The sequence below is a fragment of the Narcine bancroftii genome, chromosome 5 (genome assembly GCF_036971445.1).
Source record: "Narcine bancroftii isolate sNarBan1 chromosome 5, sNarBan1.hap1, whole genome shotgun sequence".
Lineage (NCBI taxonomy): Eukaryota > Metazoa > Chordata > Chondrichthyes > Torpediniformes > Narcinidae > Narcine > Narcine bancroftii.
The window spans coordinates 227221028-227238832 of NC_091473.1; the positions used below are offsets into that span (position 1 = coordinate 227221028).

General features: G+C 41.6%; 1 long non-coding RNA gene across 1 annotated transcript in view; it reads left to right on the forward strand.

Annotated features, from left to right (window-relative positions):
• LOC138762934 (uncharacterized) overlaps positions 1-17805 on the forward strand; it is a 92567-nt gene that overhangs the window by 38452 nt on the left and 36310 nt on the right. Inside the window, exon 2 of the long non-coding RNA XR_011357245.1 lies at positions 9302-9380. This is a non-coding gene — a long non-coding RNA (uncharacterized lncRNA). The remainder of the gene's footprint in view (positions 1-9301; positions 9381-17805) is intronic.

The window sequence follows — 17805 nt, forward strand, 5'->3', positions numbered from 1 at the left end:
GGTGCCCCAATTATTCTGCAAATGTAAATCCCAATCTACTGGTGATGGATATACTCATAACAGGGCATCCCCTAGAATGGCAAGTAAGTAATCCACCCTCTCCTTCTACCACGTAGCTCAGCAGTGACCCAGATATCAGTAGTCAATGTTCCTAATCCCAATAATTCCTCAGGGGTCAAATATACATTACCCCTTTCTTGTTCCCAAAGACGCAGGAGCCAGACCGCCAGAGTTTCTCCCGTATTTTGCCTAAATCGATCTCCAATGGCAGCCAGCTCTTTTATAGAGAAGTCACATATCGTTGACTGCTCCCGACCCCTGTTCCCACTTTGGCCCACAGGGCCTTCTGCCCAATGGACGGGAGGAGGCCGAGACCATCCTGTAGATGGGGGGGGGGGGGGCATAGAGCATAAGCAGGGGTTCGGGTACTTTCCCCTGGGTCCACTTGGGAGGCTGGGGCATCTATCCCTTCAATCTCTACCATTACATCATACCCCTTTCCGTCTCCGTCTGTTTGGAAATTCCACTGCCTTACAAGGCGGGCGTGAACAGCGGGTGGAGAGGGGAGTACGTCAGGCACATGGCGAGGGGTATCTGCATTATGACCATTGTCATCATTCCAGATGTTCCCGTCCCAATCATCAATTACATCAGGATCATCGCCATTCCATATCATGGCGCAAATACAATGTGGATTGGGTTCTACCCCTTGCTTTTCCTTACCTGCACGGAGCTGCTGCTGGAGTTTAATATTACGGCAGATCATTTGGACATGCTTATCCTCCCATTCTTTGGCTCGGTCCTGACTGTGCGAATGATCTCGCTCATCATGGAACAGTATTGTCGCATGGCTTCTATCTCCTCCTCTAGTTGCTCTCTCTTGTGCTGGGATTCTATTTCTCGCTGAACTAATTCTGCTTCTCGCTGAATGGCGTGGCGTAAGGCTGTGGCCAGCAGCCAAAAACCGTCCGTCAGCGTCCCCTTTTTAACAGGAAATTTACTTTCTCGAAGGAGAGTGGCAACCCGCTCTCCCAGAGGTGCACTTGATGGATCTAACCTCTCATCCCAATTAATGGGTGGTCCCAACAAAGACAGGATATTGGCCAACATGCCAAACCCATCGTCTTTGGAAGTCCATCCCGGAATCAAGAACTGCTCAGGGCTCACCTCTTTCTTTCAGCGAAACATCTCAAGACCAATCCTGCTGACTACGCCAATTGTCCTGGGTAAACTTGTACCTCTCACTTTGTTCATTTTAGATTGGTCACAGTGTTTGAGCTACCGAAAGAAAATAGACACACAAGCCGAGAGCACTTCAGTTTATACAAATCTTTATTACAAATTCTAAAGCTGTTATCAAACTACAATATGCAAGCCCTTCCCAATTATACGTATCAACGCCTGGACTGGCCCCAACTGCCAAACCGAGGCAACGACCGCACACTTGTAGTAGGTTGTCGGGGCGCCAGTAGCAGCTTCTCCACCTCCCCCGACTGGGACGTTGGTTGGACTCTAGAAGTTCTTCTTCTTGCTGAGAGATGTTTCCACCCCTCAGAGAGTCTGAAACTTCAGCAGCAGGACCATGGCTTATATTACCCAAAAATTGTTTACTCATAGCTTATCACTTTGAATAAATGGTTTATTTATCTTCAAGATCTCCTGACAGTCTGCGACCAACAAAAGACAACTGCATCTCTGGACCTCATGGTGGAATTTAGATTATGTCTTCTGATTCACATGTATACATTATTCTCAAAAGTAGGTGGAAATTAGATTTATGTCTATTGATTCACATGCATACATTCTTGCATGAGCTGGTCTAAATCCTCCATTACAGGTGCGTAGAATTATTGAGGGTCCCTTCCACCCTGCACACAGCATCTTTCAGCTGCTCCCATTGGGGAAGAGATAGAGGAGGATCAGACACAACACCACTAGGCGGAGGAACAGCTTCTTCCCACGGGGAGTGAGAATGTTGAATGACCAAAGAAACTGCTCATATTAACCAACCAGCTCTTCATCCTGCTGTTTCACACAACTTTACTCAAACATCTGCGACAAGCAAAGTAAGGCTAAAGCACTCTGCTGGGAAAATATTTGCTCCAATCTTCACCAAAGGTTTATGTGTTATTTCATTTACTTCTACAATTTTCAACTTCCATATTTTTTAATCTTTTATTTATTCTTATTTATTTCAACTTTTAAATTTATTTTCCTCACATTTTTTTTGTTGATTGCTTGAGGCTGCTAGTTGCTTGAACTCCAGATACCAGATGTTTTAGTCTATCTTATCTCACAGCTCCTGAGACCTGATGTTGGGTGCTGACAGTGTGGAGCATGCAATTTCTCCCCTGTGACTATGCGGGCTTCCACCAGTTGCTCGGCTTTTCTTCCCTATCTTAAAATCCTGCTGTTTGGCAGGATTTATAAAGATCTGTGTTGACAACGTCACTGTCGACAAACGGATCAAGATGTATCACGATCAGAAGCCCTGGATGACCAGGGAGATTAAAATTCTTCTCAGGGGCCATAATATCGCTTTCAGGTCAGGTGATAGTGCACTGTATAGTGCGGCTAGAGCCAACTTGAGGAGAGGTATCAGGCTAAAATGGCCTACAGGAGGAGGATTGAGGAGTACTTCATGATAATGATCCGCGGCGAATAAAGTAGGGCATCCAGCACTTCAGTTGTAAAAAACAACAACAATGTGGCTGTTGATGGTGATGCTAGGCTGGCTGAGGATCTCAATTGTTTTTTTCACTCGATTTGAAGTGGAAGCAGAAGACAGTCACTGGCCACTAATGGTCATGTCCTCAATGTGCTCGAGGTGTGATGGGTGCTTAGAGCGGTGAACCCAAGGAAAGCCGCCGGCCCCAATGGCATGTCAGGCATGGTGCTGAAGGAGTGTGTGAATCAACTCTCTGAGGCCTTCACAAAGATTTTCAACAGGTCCCTGTCAAAATCTATCATTCAGCCATTCTTAAAGGCTGCTATGATCATTCCACTGCCTAAGAAGAAGGTTATCAAGGGCCGCAATGATTATGGTCCAGTTACTTTTAACACCGGTTCTTATGAAGCGCTTTGAGAGGCTGGTTTTGCAGCACATTAAAGCCAGTTTCCCACCCACCTTCGATCCACACCAGTTTGCTAATGTCGATTGTGGATACTGTTCTTCACTTAGCATTGACCCACTTAGAACAACAGGGATTCTATGTGAGGTTGCTTTTTATAAACTTTAGTTCAGCTTTTAATACTGTTACTCCAGGCAGACTGGTTCTTAAAATCGCTGATTTAGGATTTTCCAGATCGATTAGTCTATAGATTAGGGACTTTTTAAACAAATGGTTCCCAGATCGTAAAAATTGGTGCTCATTATTCCCCTACTCTCACACTTAGCACTGGTTCCCCACAGGGCTGTGTGTTGAGCCCAATGATGTATTCTCTTCATACCTACGACTGTGTCTCCAAGTATTCCTCTAATACCATCATAAGATTTGCGGATGACCCGACTGTGGTTGGGCTCATTTCAAGGGGCGATGAGTCAGCCTATAGGGATGAAGTCCACACACTACCATTGTGGAGCTCAGAAAACATTCTGAATTCCTTGAAGACGAAAGAGCTCATAATGGATTTTAGGAGGAGCAGGTGTGGCCTCAGCTCCATTGTATATTAGCGGGGAGTGGGAGGAAAGGGTTACAACTTTCAAGTTTCTGGGAGCGAATTTGGCTGAGGATCTTTCTTGGACTATTAATTACCACCGCTATGGTTAAGAAGGCACATCAATGTCTCCATTTCCTGAGAATCCTTAGGGAAGTTAATCTGCAGGGAAAGTTATTGATGTCCTTCTATCGCCGCTCTATTGAAAGTGGGCTGACTTATGGAATTCCTAGGTGGTTTGCCTGTTGTACAGCAGCAAAGAGGGATCTTCTGAAGGTTATCAATGCAGCCCAGAAGATCATAGGGTTTTCCTTGTGCCCTTTGGGGGACTTCTTTTGATTTCATTGTATCAGGAAGGCAGCTAATACTCACCTGGGCTATCGTTTGTTTGACTTACTGCCCTCGGATAGACGATATAGGTCCATTAAACACACTCAAGAACAGTTTCTATCCCAGAGCCGTTTGAAATGAAACTCCACCAATTAGTGCATTTGTATTTTGTATTGTTTTTAATGCTGTTTTTTCCCTTTCTTGCTTTTCCTGATTTTATATACTCTTGTGCGTTGCATTTGTGAGCACCGTGGTTGAGCTTCAGTTTGTTGTGTTTTCTTACACAATGACAATAAAGCCTTTACTTAATATGCTACTTTGCTGCCCTTATGTAGGTTAGTGGCAAAAAGGGGGAGGGGGGCACAGTTGGAGTAGCAGTTAGTACAGCGCGATTACAGTGACCATATTCGAATTTGCCGCTGTCTGTACGGGATCTGCATGCTCTCCCCGGGTCAACATGGGTGTTCTGGTTCTCTCCCACCCTCCAAAGACTTACAGGATAATTAGGTTCATTTGGGATTTGGGAGAAAATAGGTGGAAGAAGTACAAGGGAATATGGAGTCGAAGAATGGGATTGCTGCGTTGGAAGTTGAAAGTAGGTTGAATGATTTGTAACATATAATAATTTCAGCATTTTTAAGATGTACGGCATTATCCTTGGAAGAAAGGCTTTTGATAATAGTGCAATGGTGCACCTTATCTCTGTACAAGTTGGAACATTTATGCATTCAACCTGGCTATGTGTGAAAATAAGATCCTTTTGGAATGACTTGGCAGAAATTTTGACAAAAATTATAGGAGTGAATTTTCCATTGGAACCAGAACTCTATCTATTGAGCAATTTTATGGTTATTGGCACAAAATTATCAAAATATCAAATCCAGTTCGTGAGGAGTTCACTAGCAGTAGCCAGGGCTGTTATGTGGAAATCCAACTCCGCCCTACTTATGGAAATGCTAAGATGTTCCCCCTAGAAAAGATAAAACTTGTAACATTAGATAGAAATATGTTATGTTTGTTAAAATATGGCAACCTTATTTGAATCATACTGGCTTAAGGATACAATTAACATCCCCAAAAACATTTAAATAATTGAGTTTGGTTAATAGGGTGGAATTCCTGAAGATCAAGATATGCTCAAACGACCCCTCTTTTTTTTTAATGTTAGCAGTTGGGAGTGGGGGGGGGGGTGTGGAGGGTGAGATTATGCAATCATATGAGAGTCTGTAATTTGAAAATACTATTTATATAATGTATGCAATAATGTTCTATATGAGTCTTGGAAAAATTAAATAAAATATTTTTTAAAAAATCAGCTTCAGTGTTTAAGACTGTAGGGTTCACCTACCTGGGACAGGATTCCTACAGGGGCAAGTCTGAGATCCCATCTCTGTAAATATGCCAGGATACTGAATTCTCTTGGATTCATCAATTTAATTATTCAAATCTAACTTCGCCAAGACAGGTCTAAGGTACATGGATTGAAGTCCAGTTGTTGATGCAGATGTTTGTGGGTTCTGCTGTGGAAACGATGGGTATTTAACTTGAAGAGATGCTCACTGTGCGAAACATTGTGGGTCTGGAGATTGAAGAAGTGTTTTGCCCTCACTATCCATTGCTCCCTCTGGAATATGCTCCGGCTTTATTAAAGTCTGTTCCAACTCTGTTCCTGATGGAATGGGACCACCACAATGGATGGAAACAGAACATCATAAATCTGCTAGAAACCTCTACTTTCCTGGGATTTCCAGGCATCACTACACCCCCCCCCCCCCCACCAAACCTATCCTTTCCACTCTTAATATGAAAAGTGGGTCCTGACCTGAAACGTTGAATCAATCATTTCGCTCCAGGGATTCTGGCTCACACATTGATTCCTTCCATCTTCTCATTGCTTGTCCATCTCCTCTCTCCCCCATCTTACCTCTTCTCATTCATTTGCTTCCTGTAAATACTGGGGCCCCTGTATCTGGAATAAATTTAAATAATCTGATGAAGCGTATTTTGCCATCACCCCATTATTGTACAAAAAAAATGAGGGCAATGTCCAACAGGTCAGGTAACAACAGAGCAAATGTTTCAGCTTGATGGTTGATCATTAACCTGATGCATTATCTGCTACTTTTTCCACAGAATTGGATCGAACTGTGTTCCTGCATTTTATAGTTTTATTTCAGAATTTCTCGCATCTACTGTTTTGCTTTTTGAAGTTATTCCTTTCTTGTACTTCAATTCCAGTTTTGGCTCTTTATCTGTGAGGTTTTAATGCACTGTTATTTAGATGGCAATTCAGATTACATTCATGACATCATATACAGGCCTGAGATTCTTTTTCCTGCCGGCAGGGCAGAATTACAACTTATTGACAGTGCAAAAATAAAACTGACTCAATGTAGACATGTAAACAAATAATAAAATGTAAGCAAACTGACTGTGAGAGGAAAAGAAAACTCAATAACGTGCAAAAGTAAAAGTCCTTAAATAAGTCCCTGACTGAGATTGTTGTTGAGGAGTCTGATGGTGGAGGGGTAGCAGGTGTTCCTGAACCTGCTGGTACGGGTCTTGTGGGACCTATGCCTCTTTCCCGATGGCAGCAACGAGGACAGATCACGTGCTGGGTGGTGCAAATCCTTGATGATTGCTGCTGCTCTTTGACGGCAGTGTCCTCTGTAAATGTGCTTGATAGTGGGGAGGGTTTTACACATGATGTACTGGGCTGTGTCCACTACCTTTGTGCAGGACTTGATTCGGTTTGTCAAACATAATTTGTCGTTCCATATTTGTGTTGGATTTCAATTCTCTAATCTATTTTTTTTTGCCGATATGCTTATTTTGTCTCTGATTAATATCTCTAATTGTCAATAAAGTTGATCAGCTTCCTGCTGCCAGGTTTAAATAAAGTCAGGATGTTCGCAATCACCCAGGCCAAGATCAAAGGAAGTTTGGATGATGGTGTCACAGGCTTCCCCTTTAATTAGATCAGATTGAGCAATCTGGTGATTGGTCAATAGATGCAGCCACCTGGTTGATCTGGCCTTCATCCAAATCACTGATGAACAAAGGAAATATAATGAACTGGGATCACTCTGATAGCACCAAAGAACTTTGTCATTTAGACTTAATCAAGATGAGGAAAATCAAATGCCAAGTTGCTCAGCTGCTGGCAATTAATTTATTTTCTCCAACTTTTAGCTTTTTCATTTCCTCTTTTAGAGCTTAGACCACGCATTGAATGCTTCTAGTCATTTGGTACAAGATCAACCTTTTTTTAGAGGCTCTGTGGTTAGAGCACTGGCTTTGTAAACCATGGGTCGCGAGTTCGTTCCTTGCTGGGGCATCATTTCCGTGAGGGGCGCTGGACAAAGTGGAACCTTTCTGTCTTTCTTACAGTAGACAAAATTAAAGAATGCTACATTGTAAATGTAGTATTACGTGACAATAACAGAACCTTTACCTTTTAACTTGTTCTAAGGGAGAGTTAAACAGCTTGCTGGGGTCGAGTGGAATACACTCAAAGGAGCTGAAGAAAAAAGGTCACACAGCATTCATAGGAAGTAAAGGGTAACCATCTTAGACTTGATGAAGGGCCCAGGGCCGTAACATTGGTTACCCTTTACTTCCATGGATGCTGCGTGACCTGATGTCTGTGTATTGCACATTTTAAGAAAGATTTGTTTTCATATTTTCCTATCGTAACACAAGAATGCTGGAGGAACTCAGCCGGTCTCGCAGCGTCCATAGAAGGTAAAGATATATTACGACATTTCAAGCCTGACCCCCTTCTTCAAAGTATGAGAGGAAAAGCACAGGTTTCTGAATTAAAGATTGGGGAAGGAAAGGGGGAATGGGAGGGGGAGTCTGTCTCCTTTCACAGAGCCTAAATCAATTCTCACCTTTCCGCCTACCTTTTGTCTGTTGGTCTGTTCTCCTCCCCTTCCCCTTCTTCCCCCAGCCTTTAATTCTGTCTGGTTTTTTTTCCACTTATACCTTGAGGAAGGACTCTAGGCTAAAGCGTCAGTAATATACCTTTACCTCCTATTGACACTGCAAGATGAGCTGAATTCGTCCAGTGTTCTGTGTTTTGCAGTCTTTCGAGTTTCGCCTCTTATTTTCTTTTAAGGTGGAAGCCGTTCATTCAGCTTGCTGAGTCTCTAACAGCTTGGCAGAGGAATTCCCACCAATTTTCCCTGTAACTTAGCCTTTCCGCATTCCCATCAACTCCCTCCGGATTCAGCCGCACACCTACACACTTGGGGGTAACTTGCAAGCAGCCAATTCATCGAGCAGCGTGCATGTTTTTTGGGATGAGGGAGGAAACTGGAGCTCCTGGGGAAAATCCAGCCCATTACAGGGAGAACATGCGATCTCCACCCACACAATACCAAGGGCGAAGACGAAACCCAACTGACTGGCATGGTGAAGCAGCAGTTCCAGCGGTGTCACCTTGCTGCCCATTATTTTGAATTGAAATTGAAATTTCAACCTTCTCGTTAAAATCATGGGTCTTTCCTAGACCATGTCTATATGTCAAAGAGTGTGACAAAAGGCAGAAAATATTTTGCCAGATCATTTCACTCTTTATCCAAGTGAAAGCAAGGAAGAAAGAAATCCCTTTATTACTTCAGTGATTGGCAGTTATTAATTAAAACCCTTGTCCATATAAGAGCAAAGAATGAAGTAGTTTGGGAAGGCCAGAAGTATTGTCAGGCTCTGAATAAAGACCCAGAAAGCTGGCCATTATCTTTTTAGGATGTGATTTGTCAGACTATTAAATGGTAATGTGAGAACAGACTGGCGACATACTGTACACTCCTGGGTGTGGACTGTTCTCCAATAATCTAACACCAATGGTGGACAGAGTCCTGCCTTTCAAGAGCCCCCTCAATTCATTTGCAGGAGATAACAGGTTTTGTCTGTGGTAACATTACTCCAGTGGAACTACAATGGCTCTTACTGTCCTCAGAGAAGAAATATAGCTCTGCTGGGCAGGTGGATTATATTCCAGTGGTGTGTGTGATACTGGCTGAGAAAGCTCTTGTCAAAGACAGTGTGGGACACATTGTGGGTTCATTTGGTGCAGTGAATGTTTGATCCATTGTCATCTGAGCTGTTGCTTGGGTATTGAAATACATCAATTTTCCAGCCAGCATCACGCACTTCCTACAATTAATGCAACAATGATTTTAACTCTTAGAACGCAACCTGGTGTTACAAATTTCAGTTTGAAACCAAAGTGGAGGTTGCGAATATATCAAACCTTTTCTGAAGGCTTCTGGGCACATTTTCATTCCTTTCTCACCTTCTCTCCGAACAGTGTGGAACAGTGGACAGATGCAAGCAAGACCTTCTCCCAATACGTCATGCCATGTATTAGAGGCAGCAGTAACCCCCAGGTATACCTAGGTTGTCTTTCCAAGCTTGTGTTTAACTCGTGCTGTGCTTTAATTGTCCAGTTTTGATAAAAATCTTCACAGTTTTTGGACAAGATGGCAGTGCTTAAGCTCAGCAGACTGGCACAGGGTGCCAGAAATGGGAAGAACCCACTACCCCCCTCCATCCCTGTTGAGGAGGAGAGGCAGAAGAGATGACCCTGCTGCATTATGACCATGGCAATGGACCAGCAAGGGGCTCAGTGGCTGAGGAGCCCACACAGGCTGAGGGCAACACAGTCAGGGGACCGAGATGGGCTGCGGAGCTGCTGGACACTTGCTCATGGGAACCAGTTATCAGATTTGAGAGGGCGCTGAGGGCAAGTAAGGGCCTCGGGCACTGAAGGCTTCCCGATCGCGTCGTTGGTTTGGATCTGGAGCTTGGGTTGCCGACAAATCGAACAGCAGTCGGTGTGAGTGCAGAGGCTGCTTGAGTGCTGGAGGCAAATCTATGGACATTCGGTGACTATAAAGAGTCTCTTTTGGTTCTCTTTTACTCATACAGTAAGGGGTGCCAGACAATGCTACTGGTGACTCTTTGCCTTACGGCAGGCAAATGTTCAGGTATATCATGTATATATATAGTGTTAAGTGACAATAAAGGGAGCCTTGAGCAATATTAAGTATTACCCTGGTTTGGTATGAACTCAACAATTTCAGTGCAAAAAGCCCAGTTTAGTAAAGATTTGTCAGGTTTTTTTTAAATTTAGTGATATGGCACAGTAACAGCCCCTTTTGGCCCACTAACTCATGCCTCTTAAATACACCCATGTGACCAATTAAGCTCCTAACACCATACTTTTTTGGAACATGGGAGGAAACAGAAGCACCCAGAGGAAACTCGTGCACATGGGGAGAAAGTGGCAAATTTGAACCCTGGTCTCTATTACTGGTGCAAACCACTATGTTAACCATGACTTAGGTGTTTTGCATGTAGCCACTGCAGGAAATCAAAATTTCCCAATTTTTTGGGAAATCACTGAGCACCTCTAATTTCTTCAATGGGAAAACATGGACCCAAGCACAAATGGTGAATATCCTTCCTAATAACTCACCTATCCTCCCTATCAGAACCTTGGGGCCACCCAAGGTGCCATTTGGATCCTGCATGGGATTCTCCAACAGGCCCAGAATCCATAGAACCGGAATGGAAGCAAATTATTCTTCATGCTATGGATCAATTGGAATCCCAAATATCCACTTGGTCAGTGAGTCATTTTCGTGTTTATTACATTTTAATGACCCCCATAATGAACTAGAATTTAAAATCTCCCTTGCAGGTGTAGTTCAAGCTTTGAAAGTGCATGTCAACTCAAGTCTATCATTAACCCCTCCGTGATCTCCATCATGTTCTTTGGTGGTCTATAACATTGACGAAAAGATTAGCATTACTAAGCATTGAGATAAGTGGTCTTACTTTGACTTGTGGTTTTGAGACCTTGTGTTCAAGTCCCTCCATGCTTTTGATCCTTCTAACTTCTGAAACTTTTCTCACTTAGAAAGCTCTCCATTCTTCAAGATTCAAAGTTCAAATTTATATTGTCAGAGTACATACATGACATCACATACAACCCTGAGATTCTTTTTCCTGTGGGCCAGGCAGAATTCCTACTTATTGGTAACTGTAAACTCTGTACTCAAGAAAAAGATACATATGCAAAAGAGAGAAATATAAATGAAGAAAGAAATGTAAACAAACTGGGTGTGCAGTACAGAAAAAAACTCTGTATGAGCAGTTCATTAGTCATTCAGCATTCTCTCTACCTGTTTCACTTTATGACAGGTATTTGGATAAGAAAAGTGTGGCACGGTTGGCACAGCAGTTAGTATAATGCCTTTACAGCACCAGTGATTGGGACCATGGTTTGAATCCCACGCTGTCTGTAAGGAGTTTGTACATTCTCCCCGTGTCTGTGCGGGTTTTCCCTGGGGACTGGTTTCTTCCCACCAACTGAAACATACCAGAGGTGTAGGTTAATTAGGTGTAAATTGGGCAGCACGGACTCGTGGGCAGAAATGGCCTGTTACCATGCTGTATGTCTTTAAAAAAAGTGGTCAAAAATGTAAGGGTATCAAAATTCAGGAGGCATAAGTTTAAGGTAAGAGGAAGGAATTAAAGGGTATCTGAGGGTAAGTTTTAAACAGAGAGAGTGGTTGATTTGTGGAAGGAGTTGGAGCATCAGATAGAATCACAATATTTAAGTGACAGACACAAATAGACAAGGCAGAGAAGGATACAGTCTTAATGTGGGCAAATAGAATTAGCGTAGATGGGCAAAATGGTCTGCATGGATATGTTGGGCAGAGGGGCCCATTTTTGTGCAGTACAACTTGCTGATTTTTTGACTCTTCTGAACATCTGGAGGCAGAAGGAAGAAGCATTTTTTTTTGTGCTGCTTTCCAGTAGCCTGCTGTTCTTGGCAATTCAGCTAGGTGGCATCTGTCAACCTCAGTCACAGCAGCAAGAAGATTTGTTCCATTGACTGGGGTGGGACATTGTATGTGTTAGGAAGGTATAATGTGATGAGTCTGGAAAGAAAGTAAGAAAATTAAAGCATTTTTAAGTTCAAGATAAATAATGGGGCAGAGAGGCACACCAGGTAGCCTTGCAGCTCCTGTAATCCAGGTTCAATCCTGACCTTGGGTTCTGTGTGGGTGAAGTTCGCGTTTTCTCCTTCTTACTGTTTCGTCTGAGGCTCCATTTCTCTCCCACAACCAAAAGATGTGATGGCGTGTTAATTGGCAATCATAAATTACACCCATTCTAGGTTATTGTACCATTAATAGGAAAGAAAATGGATGGAAAATAAGTAGGGGGATGGGGTTGCTATGTTTGTCCTGAGCTGGCATCAACTAACTGGGCTGAATAGCTTCCTCCCATATTGTAAAGAAATAGGAAGACGAGAGGCCAATATAAACAGGGTGCACATTTACTTCCACCCATCTTATGCCTGTACACAATGAGAAAATCATCCCAACACACGGATTCCCAACCTCCTGAATGTTAAACTCCTGGTTTGAGTTCCAATGTACTCTAAATCCTGAGTTATCAGAACATGGAGGAAATCTGTTTCCCCCCCAAACTGTAAATGATCTCTGCTGTAAAGAACATTGCACGATTGGCTCTGAAGCTAAACTTGAACTTAATATTTAACTTCTTACCTTGCAAGATAAGGCAAAACATTAGAAGCCTGGAGCAGAGACAATTATTTGCACAGGGATGGAGTTATTTAAGAGTCACACCAGACACAAGCGAAGCAAATTTTGCTTCTGAAGTTGCTTTGATTTTAACCAGAAATATTATGTACTTGTATACCGACTGACACAATCAGCCACAAGTCTTAAACCACTGATGTGACAGAGCATATTCTGCCATTTCTTCTCCTCTGTCAATCTGTCCATCAAGACACATCTGCTCTCATGATAATGCACACTCTTCAATGTTCCCAACCCTGTGCTTCTTAAGGGGCAGGCTCAAAAAAAACTTGACTTCCATATTTCCCAGTGACGTGAGGATGCTGACAAACAATTTCAGATCCCTGGGCAGGTCTGTGAGGTGTGTTCCAATGTAATGATCTTTTGTGCACCCTATACAACAAGAGAAGATCAAAGCAGAATGTCCTGGATTGCAAATGTAAAAAGGACGTTGCTGCAAGAGGGTGATCAAAGTTCAACGAGCACGAATTCCTTCAACTCACCCATCTTTCTTCAAGGTCACAATCTGAACAATCGATTGTGGTTCTATTTAGAGACAGTTATTTCATTATCATATGGGTTTCATGCCAATCATAAACTTTAAGTGCAAATTGTTATAATTCAGCAATTGTCTGATAAAGTTAACTATACTTGTGCTTTTCAGCAAATTGTTCCAAGAAGTACAACAAATGTATCATGGCAAGGCTAAGTTTTCTTCTGAATCTTACTGGAAGAAACATTAATAAGTTTTAGAACATTTTAGAAACTCGAGTTTAACTTAACTAATGCAATAATTATAGTTTGTGCAAACACAGGTATGTTGTAACTTCTTGTACCAAAATCTCTTTGCACTTCTTTTTTAAAATATTTTTATTGAGCTTAACATATAAATCCTACATATAAAATCATCTAATATAACAAGCAGCAAGTCATATCATATGCATATCACAAATTAAAATAAAATGCAAATTAGAAACCTATCCATAATTGTTTATTTAACTTATTTCTTTAAGATATAAATTCCATCAATATGGTAATTAACAGTTTTTCCCTTTCTCATGATATATCCCAATATAGTTCTGGATAGAAAATAGATAAGACTAAATTAGGATGCATTCTATCCTAATTAATGATATGATTGATGACTATCATATTAAACCCATATTTATCTAATTAAACTATAAAAAAGAAAAGATAAAAGAAAACAAAGATCCTGTCTAATTTAACCCCTCCTTCTAAACAAGGTTAACTTGTAAAGTTATAAAGATATGGATTGAACAGCAACCTTCAGACACCATGCAGAGTCCCTGGAGCATCCAGACTTCTTAGATTTTCCAATTGTGACAATAATCTATGAATAGGACTGACATCTTGTCAAATTGAAACTTTGTATCTTTAATGTGTATCTAATTTTCTCCAAGCTTAAACAGTGCATAACATCATGTAACCACTGGGTATGAGTAGGTGGAGAGTCACCTTTCCATTTCATTATTATTGCTCGCTGACTATTAATGAGGTAAAAGCTAACATTTTCTCATGGGTTGACGGCAAGAGTATGTCGTCTTTTCAAGAAAAAAACAAACAAAACAATGAGAGGGCATTGCTCTAATTTAATCCTTAGAATCTTTGATAAAGTCTGAAAGATGTCTTTCCAAATTTTTTCTAAATTAGGGCATTCCCAAAACATATGAATCAATGAGGCTTCAAAGATTTTTGCGCATATTGCATAGTGGATCAATATCCTAGCAAAAATGAGGTAATTTGTCTCTGGACATATGTATCCTATGCACCATCTTAAATTGTAACAATGTCGAGCACAAAATGAAGAATCACTAATCAAGTTAAGAGTGGAAAATCAATCTCGGTCTGAAAAGGATAAATCAAATCATGTTCCCAATCTTTCTTAATCCCTGTCATTGAGGCTGCTGTTAAATCTATTATTAAAAATAATTGATATTAATCCACGCTGGGAGAACTGCAAATCAAAAAGTAAATCAATAATATTTTTTTCTCCCAGCATGGATTAATATCAATTATTTATAATGACTCTTTGCACTTCTTAAAGGCATGAGCTTCTATGAATGAGGTCGCCATGGAATAAATGGGATGTGATTGTGATATTTCTGATCTTTCTGCTGGTAGACAACCAGGAGGAGAAGCAGGTGTTTAATTCTGTCAAAGAGAAACACAGTTGCTGGAATCTCGAGAACATAAAATTTGCTGGAGGAGCTCAGCAAGTCAAGAGAGCATCCATGGGTAGAAATGTCCAGTCCATGGTTTGGGTCTGAACCATCTATTAAGACTGTTTGTATAACTATTGCCACTCCCTCAAAGTGGTCACTCTTCTCTGAGATCTGTCATAGTATGGGATGGACAAAGAAAATGATTCTCAAAACTACCCACTGACTAATGAGAATTTCTGGCAATGATCACTCAAAATAGGGATGGAGCATTTGGAATGGCTGTCAAATGGCATCCATTGACAGGAGTTACTGGAAACAGCGGAAGGAGTGGCCCACAGGCTCCACATATAGCGAAATCTGCATGTTCTATGTTGTCCTCATTGAGCTCATCATCATCCACCCAAGAATTATCTAAGGCTCGGCCTGATTTGCGTGCTTCAGCCAACATACCCAGGAAAATTTATCTGTAAGTAAGTTCCAATGCAATGTTTTAAATAGTTACTATTTGCTCTTTTGCTTATCCTTTACATGCCAAAAGAAAAATCTACCTTTTGACATTTTAAAAGGATCACTGATGTGGAAGTTAAAAATATATCAGACTTTGATTCATTTTGCATGGCTCATTGGCTAGTGATGGATCCATGATAAGGATGTATCACTAATGTCAATGACCAGAAATACTTCCTTTCTCCATCATTTGTAGACCAATGACTGAACTGCCAACTGTCTGAGTTGCATGGCACTTTTGGTTTTCCGCGGGCACTTTATTTGATTGTGCAATGTGAAGACAAATGGTGGAATAATTAATCTATTCAGTCAGCAATAAGGATTCCTTTGTTTACAAATTCTGGTTATTATTCATGTTAAAGAGTGGAGGACATTCATTGAAGGTGAAGTTTGGTAGTTTATAGGAGATGAGCGGGGCAAGTTTTTTTATAGAGTGGTGATCCCTGGAATGGGCTGCCAGGAGTAGTGGTGGAAGCAAGTATATAATGGTATCATTGAAGAGGTTTCGAGACAGATACGTGAATGTACAGCGAATAGAGGGGCATGTATCAAGTGCATGCAAGTGGAGATATACGAAGTTTAATTTTGCATCATGCTCAATGCAAATATTGTGGGCTGTACCATTCTAAGTTTCATAGAACATAGAACATTACAGCACAGTACAGGGCGTTCAGCCCTCGATGTTATGCTGACTTTTATATTTCTACCAAAAATAAAGTACAAACCCTTCCTATCTCATAACCCTCTGTTTTTCTTTCATCCATATGCCTGCCAAAGAGTCTCTTAAGTTCCCCCAATGTTTCAATCTCCACCACCAACCCTGGCAAGCCATTCCAGGCACCCACAACCCTTTGTGTAAAAAAATGCACCCCTCTGATGTCACCTCTAAACTTTCTTCCCTTCACTTTGTAGAGATGTTCCCTGGTGTTTGCTATTCCTGCCCTTGAGAAAAGGAGCTGACTGTCGACCTTATCTATGCTTATCAAAATCTTGTAGACCTCTATTAAGTCTCCTGTCATCCTTCTTCGCTTCAAAATCCCAGTTCTACTAACCTTGCCTAATAAGACTTATTTTCCAAACCAGGCAACCTCTTGGTAAATCTCGTCTGCACCCTCTTCATATCCTTCCTATAAAGAGGTGACCAGAACTGAACACTGTACTCTAACTGTGGTCTCACCAGAGATTGTAGAGTTGCAACATGACCTCTTGACTCTTGAACTCAACACCCCATAGGCCTTCTTAACTATCCTATCAACCTGCATGACTACCGTGATAGATGTATGGATTTGGACCCCCTAGGTCCCTCTATTCCTCCACACTGTTGTATCTGAATTTCTATGAGAATTAAATCTCACTCTGAACAATATATAGCTATACATATTTACTTGTAGATGTCGAACATTTAGCTGTTGAAGCTAATGAAAATTTTTTTAAATCTGCAAATGCAAGAAATCCAAAGTAAAAACAGAAAATGCTGGAAGCACTCAGCGGTCAAGAAACATCTGTGGAAAGAGAAACAGAGTTCACGTTTCAGGTTGAAGGTCCTTAGCCATTGTAGTTAATGGTCACATTTCACATGTCAGGGTCTGGAGAAAGATCTTCCTCAGGATCCCATTGATGTCCACAGATATTTCAGGGTAAATCGCGAGAGAGATAAACAAACTAGAGGCCTATCACATGAGCCTGGATGCCATCAAAGGGATAAGAAAGTGATTGCAAAGGATCTAGGCCCCCATGCTCAGCGATCATATGGTTAGAGATTAGAGTTCCGAACATGGTCACGTTTAGAGGCCAAAGCATTGAATTTACAGAAAACAATTCTTGCTCTCTCTAACGTTCCAAGCCTTTTCTTTGCCTTTAATGTTCGCACAGATACCCAGCCCTCTGCCACCCCAAGCGGGTGACAGTTCTGTCCTTCATAATTCTAGTAGAATACTCACTAGGTAAACTAATAACTGGACTCCTGGTGCTCGCAAAGCAGGAACTCCCAACAAAGAAAGATCTCAAAAATTTCCTTCGTCAGCCCACGTCTCGCCTATTCCAATGTGAAAGTCAGCCCACACTGTAATAAATAAATATCAGAACCAATTAAGAGTACAACAGTTCTCTTTATTCAGCCTTTTTGATGCTAGCAGGAGAGAGTGGTACATTCTCATTCTCCACACTGATCCCCACTCAAAACATACAGAGTGTTCATCCCGCTTTGGGCAGGGGTTTGCATGAGACCCTACAAGTTTCACACACAGCTGGCGATTCCTGTCTTCACAACAAAATGTCCCCTGTGGTGCCTGCAGACAGCTGGGAAATGTCAGGGTGTCCTTTCTCTTGGTTTATTGACTTTTACTACATTCTTTTTGGTGTTAGCTATTATCTCATTGCAGCACAGGTCATGTTAGAAGACAATCACATTCTCACCATGTTACAAGGCAACTACAATGAAACCTCGTTAGAACGTGATTCATTAATTCACAGAATCGCTTATAGCGCGGGTGTCTGTGGACCCC